Here is a 9,005-nt window from a genome sequence, read left to right as displayed (position 1 = left end):
AAAAACCTTGATCAAGGTATTTTAAATACCTTGATAAAGCTTTATAGCTTTATCAAGCTATATACCTTTATCGGGGTATTGTGCTGGACTTGGAGGAGGTTCAATAGTTGAATAATCTGTCATTTCTCCAAATGTTTCGACACTCCATTCTTCAAAAAGGGGAGGTACCAGAGTTTATTACCAACGCACCATATTTCAATATAAACCTAGATAGCTTAATAGTAAAGCGCTCTGAAAAGAGAGATTTGGGTGCCATTCCCATTCTGGGTTGAAAAATAAATAAATTAAATTTCAAATTTAAATTAGAATTACTTTTATCCACAAGTGTTTAATTCTTCAATCACTTAGTTTACAAAGTATTAACATGATTAGGCCTAAAACAAAAACATACCTTGAAAAAGTTTTAACCCCCACTTAGTGTTTCTTTTAGTAGCAAGGGATTGCTTTTTGTCCTGCAATTGTTTCAGTTCCATTTCTGTAACATTTTAAAATCTTTTTTTTGAATCTTGGAATTTTGGGACAGCAAAATTTTCTTTCTCTTCTGGCTGAAATGCTTGTTTCATTTCTTGCTCTGATTCTTCTATAGATGTAGAGGCCAGAACATCAATAGAAACCTCACTGCAGGAAAATTCACCCTCAGTACTAAATATTTGCTCTAATATTTCCTAATCTTCATTGGTTCACTTAACAGTTATATGGGTGTGTCTTCATTGGTTTTTGTTCCGCACACAAAAAGAAACTATTCAAAACCCACGTGCTGTTTACAATCGTTATATTTAAATTTTCTAGGCCTTGCTTCATTTTTTCCCCACTGTAATCTTTTGTCGCCTTTTTGAATATTATTTTTTCACATTTCGATACATACAGAAAATACAACCATAGTCATGTATATCAGAGACGAACCTTGTCTTTGAAGACAGATTTAATCACAATTTTCATCAAATTTTTATTTGATATTAGACAGCCATACCCACTCCTGCTGACTAGGGCCTTTTCATCTTAACACAATCGTTTTTCAAACATGTAGATATCACGATTATTGTTACAAGGGTATTCATAGGAGTCAGAACCAGGGGGGGGGGGGTTAGCCCCCACTTTTATTGCAAATATATACATAATATATACGCATTGAAATTAGGGTTTACTTTTTTATTGTCGGTTTAGCCCCCCCCCCCCCCCCCCCAACTTTCAATTTGCTTCCGACGCCTATGGTATTCATTGGTTCAGTAACTTTAATATCTTCACCATACCATTTCCCCAGTAAATCAATTTGAGGTATTTCATATAATCCCCGTGCAAACCTGAATGGGTTGGGAGTCCATTCTGAAACCGCGTGTGTTCGATATTGATTGCGGGCTCGATATGTACAACGGGTGGTCAAGTTGAGCCTTATATATGACACATCCGTGGGAGGAGTTTATGTTTAATCCATGCATTTGATAGGCTGAGGTTCTGTTCTAAGTCAGTAAGATCATATAAAGAGAAATCTTCGTCAAGAAGAATGGGCTCCGCTTCGCTCCGCCCATTCTTCATGACGAAGATTTCTCTTCATATGATCTTACTATTATTATTGTTTTACAAACAGCGTGACAGTTTGCTAGATGGGGCGTGCTAAAATTTTGTGAGCTGATTTTCTTTTTAATCAGTGATTGGATGCTTTATTTCAATGGAATCAATACTAATTTGCATATGAAACTCAAAGTACAACAATATCCTGAGAATACTGGCCAATCACATTGAATGATTGTTCACCAGTGCGGCATTTGTACTCACCAGCAACACGTGATCAGTCAAAGCCCGTTCTCTGTCCTCAAAAAAGCATGTATTATATTTGCTATGATTTGACCGGATGGTTTTAAATGCGTACAAGAAAACTCGAACAATAGAATTCGTAAGGCTACTCTGCTGCTGTTGTACAATGCAGCTACCAATATCATCATTGTAGGTTGTAAAACTTGCTTTGTCCATCCACGTGTAACTGTGTTTACTGAATATTAGTAAAAATGTGATTCAATACGATTGGTCAGTATTGTCTGTGGTATTGTTGGGTTCTCTGTTTCATATGCAAATTATTTTTGATTCCATTGAAATCAAATATCCAATCGATGAGTAAAATGATTATCAGCATACAAAAGTTAAGCACGCCCTACAAAGCAAACTGTCACGCTGTTTGTAAAACAATAATACCTAGATAACACGCAAGTTATTAATTCTATAGTGCAATCTTTTTTCCATTCAACATCTTTTCCCATATTTTATCAATTTTGTTAAAAATAGATCTATAAATGAAAAACTTCATTTCGCTTGTGAAATGGGGCCCCGTAAAGGGTAAAGATTTCAAAGTACGACTGAAGAAGTTAAACGTTTTATTAAAAGGAGAAACTAAAAATAAATATTTATGATGAACACGAAATTATTTTTTTAGCTGTTTCACTGCAAATTTGAACAAGATTTTCGTGTGTTTAGTTATGAATCTACGAAGTCTGTTGTCAGTGAAACTGCACACGGCCCGCATTCAAGTATAAAGGAAAGTGTGGATTTGGGTACACCTGTGAGAAATGAGACCTCAAAGTTGTGTAATGCTACGCCTTCTGTTCATTTCAACCCCGGATTATCTTCAACTCCTGGATTATCACATAATTGCTATTTGCCCCAAATTATAGCAGAGAGGGACTCATTACACAAGTAAGTTTACCATTTGTTTACACTCACTCACAGTCAGTGTTTTATTTCATTTTACAATAGAACTATATCATATCATTAAAAGAATTATTACTTACAAGCATCATACTATTTAACATGTATAAATTATTTAGAAGGCATGGCGAATATTTTTATCTTCTGTACTTCAGACACAAATAAGTGTAAGCTGTTTAAACATAAATTGAATAAATAGTAAATATTTTTACAAGACCCTCAAATCATGTTGACTTTACATGAGGAAGGGGAGGGGAAGGGGTAAGAAATAAGTCAAATATAACACTGCATATATATAATGTAAAACAAAAATTGTATCCAGGTCAAAGAATGAATGCTGCATTATATGACTATGGCTGCCATACTTTTAGAATATTTTTTAAAAATAAGATTTTTTACAAAAGTTTATGAGAAAAGTTAGATAATATGAATAATTTTTAAAGGGAGTCTTTTGACTGCATGTCTGGAATAGAAGTGTTGGAATCATCGGATTTGGGATCAAATGTTGACACCTTTACTAATGAAGGTGTATAGAAACCCTACCTGGGCAGTAGTTTTGTGGATCCATTTTCGTGAGTTGTAATTTTAGTACAACAATATTATTTATTTGATTCAATTTTTATGTGAGTGAAACATTGAATTATTATATTTTGAAAGAAGTATTAGTTATGTAATTCAATGATTTCCTTTTATTTTTAGATAAATAAGAACACTAATTTAGCTGTTTTGATTTCATAATCTTATCATATATACATGTCATATTTAGAATCACAATTGATGCATCTGAAATTTGTAATCAAGATGAAGATTCATCAGATGAAGATTATCAACCCAGCATTACAATTAATTTGAGGTAAAAGTCCTATAATGTAATTCACTTTTTCCACATAACTCAAAGCATAAGACATTGTTAAATTTATGATGATCTCCTGATCCCTAATACGCAAGTTTCGAGATTATCTCCCTTGATGCGTTCTTTCCTTGAGGAGGGGAGTTTCATTGCTGCGTTAACAAACAGTAGAACAGCTCGACAGATTTTTATATACTGGATACATTGCATCATCAATATACTGGTTTATCAATTAACTACATGATTGTCAGGATGCACTCTTTGCCTCGAGAATAACCGAATTAATGTAAAGGGGTCATTTCTAAAGGGGAAAAAAATGGAACAAAAAAGAAAATATCAACAGTGGATTTGATACTTTTAAGACGAGGGAAGAGATATGGACCTCTAATATAAATAAATATACATTTTTTTTTCAATGGGTGGCACTGTAGCTCTCCGGTCTGTCAATGTATTTTTTTCGGAGAGCTATAGTTTTGCAGCTATACTTTTTGCACCTCTATCTTAGGAGAGTTACAATCTCGAAACTTGCTTATTACTGTAATTATTTATGGGCCTAGCCCATTATGCATATTATCTTGCATTTTCACTATCCTTGATGCCCTTGCATACTACACTAACTAACTCACAGAATGAAATCCCACCACTCAGTCGACTGAATGTAGGCTGAAAGGTGACTGAATTGTTATGGAATGGTCACTGATGAAGTACTTTTCCATTAGCATTCAGTGACCATTCAGCTATCATTCAGTCAACTGAATGGCAGGAACATTTCAGTGACCTTTCGGCCAACTTTCAGTGACCTTTCAGCCAACTTTTAGTGACATTCAGCCAACGTTCAGCTACCTTTTAGCCAACTTTCAGTGACCTTTCAGCCAACTTTCAGTGACCTTTCAGCCAACTTTCAGTGACCTTTCAGCCAACTTTCAGTGACCTTTTAGCCAACTTTCAGTGACCTTTCAGCCAACTTTCAGTGACCTTTCAGCCAACTTTCAGTGACCTTTTAGCCAACTTTCAGTGACTTTTCAGCCAACTTTCAGTGACCTTTTAGCCAACTTTCAGTGACCTTTCAGCCAACTTTCAGTGACCATTTAGCCAACTTTCAGTGACCATTCAGCCAACTTTCAATGACCTTTCAGAGATCATTCCGCCAACTTTCAGTGACCTATCTGTCAACTTTCAATGACCATTCAGCCAACTTTCAATGACCTTTCAGAGATCATTCCGCCAACTTTCAGTGACCTATCTGTCAACTTTCAATGACCATTCAGCCAACTTTCAGTGACCATTCCACCAACTTTCAGTGACTATTCGGGCAACTATCTGCGACCATTCAGATGTTTTCAACTCAATTTTTTTTATGAGTGAGGGGGGGGGGGTGAAAACTAAGTCATTTTTTTTTGCAACCATTTGGTTTCTCTACAATGATCATACAGTCCTCAGTAATGGATGTTTCATCAATAGTATAGAGGCAACTAAAGCTTTTTCCTCCTTCATCTTTTTTAAGAATCATATACAGTGGACCCTCAGTTATCCGGACGCTTTGGTTCCCGGTCAATTTGTCCGGATATGTGAATCATCCGGATATGTGAATCACCAGTTAAACAAGACAGAATACCATTTAAGAATTTCGTTCCAATGAAAAATCGTCCGGATACTGAAGCGTCCGGATATCTAGCGTCCGGATATCTGAAGGTCCACTGTACTGGTTTCAAAGCAAAATTTAAGTAATATTTAACCATATATTCTGATTTATTGAATAACGCATGAGATTATATGAGTGCATTATATACTTTAGAGGCTATTTCAGTGAAAACTAATTTCCCCTTTACTATCATTCCATTTTTTCATATAAACAGCAGACACTTTGGCTCTATTACGTAACTCAATAAATTTCTAGTATCACAACAAAAAAAATGATATGAATGATATTTTATTTTGTTCCTGCATAAGTTATATAAACTGTGCAATGTTTTTGATATAATATTTCATGAACAAACCAATACTCAATTCTTATATTTCATTTGTATGATCTTTACAACACGTTTAAATAAATAAAATAAATATTGAAATAAATAAGATAAATACATAACTATCACTACACTGAAGACGAAAAACAACACATCTTATCATGCCAAATTTTAAACAGGGCAAATGTATTTATTTCACTTATTTCCTTAAATTATAACAAATGTTCAATGATTAATCTTGATATTTTGTGAAACACTGTTAATAAAAAAAATAATAAAGAAAAAACAATTAAATTAAAGTACAAAAATAAGTTGAATTATTCATGTTTTGGAGTAGCACTATGACGAGATAGTTCATCAAGAAATCTTGACTTCTACTCCAAAAGCATGCTAGACTATCAAAAAAAATTATTTATAACTTTTTGAAAAAACATCAATTATTTTGCACACAATTTCTACCATATGATTTTCAACATCCCTCCTTCTCCTTCCTCAAAATAAAGCCGGGGCAGCCTTGCGGTGCAGGCCTCATGGAGGGCAATTCCGCCACTCGTCTCTTCTTTACCTGTCGTAGGTGTTGAGGAGGGAGTTTGGATTTGTGGACCTCCTCTAAATTGTCTTTCACTTTTTGGAATGCCTCTGTCTGCCAAGGGAGGCACCTGACTTTGAAGGAAACAAAAACACCTTCACTGTCAACGTCTGACTCCTCCGACGACATGTACTCTGGGCTTAGTACACTGGCAAGCGTCATCTTGTCCAGTCCTTCCAGCTTGTCGTCTTTTGCTGTCTTCAGCGACTGCTTGAGTCTGCCTGCTCTCTAAAATAAGAAATTATGACATTTTTGAACTTAACAATATGCATGCTTTTAATGAAATCAAAGAGCGAAAGGCAATTAAAATTGATTCGATATAACATTTGATATAAATGAAATTGTTGGTAGCATCTGTAAAACACTATAGTACCCAAATGTACGATATTATGCTTAAAGTACTTTAATCTCCATTATTCTTTAACTTAAGAATGTTTTGAAAACTTCAATGATGCAAGATAAATATGAAGATGAAATCAGATTTGTGCAACAATTTTACACTTACACCAGAATACTTTTGAACTATCTAATTGATTTCCTTAAGAAAAAATTGTCTACTTCAGTATACCTAGATACTACAACTTCTTTACCACAGCTCTGACAACTTTAACTGTTTAATCTTTCTGCACTAAACTAATGTCAACAAATATTGCACAAGCAAACCTCCAAACTCAGAACTTAAGTACTTATGTCTTTGTCATTCAGGTATGTTACTGTCCAAGTTAGTAGACTAGTAATTACTCTTTCCCTTCTTATTCTAGCAAATTACTTGCAATAAATTAATTAAATTACCCCAATAGTATAAACAAAATTAATTTGTACCTAGCTCTTTTGTTTAAAGAAAATAAATTATACCATGCTGCAGCTGACAGACATAAAAATTTGCTACCGCTTTGTCTTTGTAAATCAATTAATGTTTCAACTCAATTAATAAAATACTATCCAATATTAAACTTGATATGAAAACATGACACAAGTATTTCAGGATGGAAACAAATGTACCATTCAGTCAGGTGTCAAAAGTTCTAAGACAAATTCAGAATGTGTTTACATGTAAACAAGGATAAAAAACACACAAGTTATAAACAGAGAGACTAATATTGTAACTGTTGGCCAAATCCATCTGACTCCAACCACTGTTCAGCAGAATCACTATATTTTTGTGTCCTGTTACACACAAAGTAAATTCGGGATGGATTTTTCTGCTTATAACTCAGGAATATAACCGAAGTTTAACACTTGTATTGTTAATTGACATAATAAAGTCACAGAGCTATACATGTAGCTCTTAAAATAAAGTAAGAACGAAAAATATTCACACAATTGCCTCACATAAAACAGCCATGCTTGTTTTCTCAGTTCACTTCACGTGTTGTTATTTGTTATTGTCAATCAGGGCCGCTTCCGGTAGGTTACTTCAGGTTAGGCTCCTAGTGAGTATGGACGTCTTCCATTTCGTTCCGGTAGGTGGTTTCGTCATCCTCTCGAGTCCCGAAGTGGGCGCCATTTCTGTTACGGTTTCCCAATAGTAGAAACAACTATCGTGGTAGTAACAGATGAATTTATTCATATACAAACAACAGCAGGATCATTTATATGATATCAGAACCATGTCGTCACTGTTCAGTGTAATCAGTCATCATCGGTGAAGACGGATGTATGCAAGACAGAACTTGGATTGATTGATTGTATATTGTTGAACGCCGAGTCGACAGGACTTGGAAGCAAAAATATTAACATCATACTTCGTTTAATGAAGGAATCCATTAGCATTATTCTGTGGTTTTAATGATGATTTACTCTAATATTTAAGAATAAAGTTTCATTTATTACCTCAAATGTTGTCATGTTGGTAGATCCATAGCAAAGCTGGTTGTTTAAGTCATTAGATGGCTGTGTACACTTTAAAGTATATACAGCTCCTACTTCAACTTTCTCTTCTTCCTCCTTACCCCACATAGCCATTTGCACCTCACGTCGTTGAGAACCATTTTATTTCTCCAACCTAAATGTTGAAAAAATCTGTATCATACACATTATTTAAGAGTGCAAAACATACACAGAGATAGAGAGAGAGATTAACTTACACATTTTACTAGCATGGGAGCAAGGGACATCCTCGTGCCATTTGGAAGTGAAGATGCCTCTATTAACGAATATGTCTTTGGGTTTATGTACATTTCAATGGTTCTTTGCTCCTCTTCGCTCAGAACAAAGAAGGTGTCCATAATCTATATGGAAAATGTGAAATAAGTTTTAAGAGTTGTCCTGAATTTATTGATTGTTTCGGAATACTTGCTATTGTAACGCCGTCGAGCGGTAAACGGCGCTATTTAAATAATCCAAGTGTGATATAACTCCAGTTTTATTAATAATCCATGTGAATTTAATTCTCCAACCTCTAAAGCATACGCTTTAGGTTAAATGAAACGCAAAATAAAATTATTTACAGTTTATTTACATCACAAATAAATCCAAGTTTCGCACATTATAAAACACTGGCCGGACTGCACTTTTTCCTACATGTATCCCCCGTAATAGAATTAATAAGACTGACTGCCTAAGCTTTTACTCGACCTATATATATACATAATGTGCATTGCTCATGAGGAGCAATCTTTTTTAACGGGGTCAGTTATGTAACGACATTGCTCGCGCGGAGCAATGACATGTAAACAAACATTACGTAACAATGAAACAGAATAATACTATAAGATACCGTTACAACTCCCCCCTACTTAAGCTTTTGACTCCGATCAAAATTAATGTACAATAATATAAAATACGATATGATTACCCCTATTATAATACATGTAAACAGACAATTAAGACATAATTTAAATTCAAATATCAAACATACGACTTAATAATATAATTCAAAGTGCAGCCAGTTAATTATACG

General features: G+C 34.5%; 1 long non-coding RNA gene across 1 annotated transcript; it reads left to right on the top strand.

Moving 5' to 3' along the window:
- The first annotated feature begins 2,472 nt into the window (after positions 1 to 2,472).
- Positions 2,473 to 3,593, top strand: LOC134249046 (uncharacterized). Its single transcript, XR_009988201.1, has 3 exons — positions 2,473 to 2,685; positions 3,141 to 3,269; positions 3,464 to 3,593. It is a non-coding gene; the product is annotated as an uncharacterized LOC134249046 (long non-coding RNA).
- The last annotated feature ends 5,412 nt before the right edge of the window (positions 3,594 to 9,005 follow it).

This window comes from Saccostrea cucullata, unplaced genomic scaffold (assembly GCF_032062105.1).
Source record: "Saccostrea cucullata isolate Sc308-1 unplaced genomic scaffold, CSIRO_AGI_Scuc_v1 ctg1790, whole genome shotgun sequence".
NCBI lineage: Eukaryota > Metazoa > Mollusca > Bivalvia > Ostreida > Ostreidae > Saccostrea > Saccostrea cuccullata.
The sequence above is the reverse complement of the archived record's forward strand: the minus strand, read 5'-3'. Positions and strand labels throughout refer to the sequence as shown.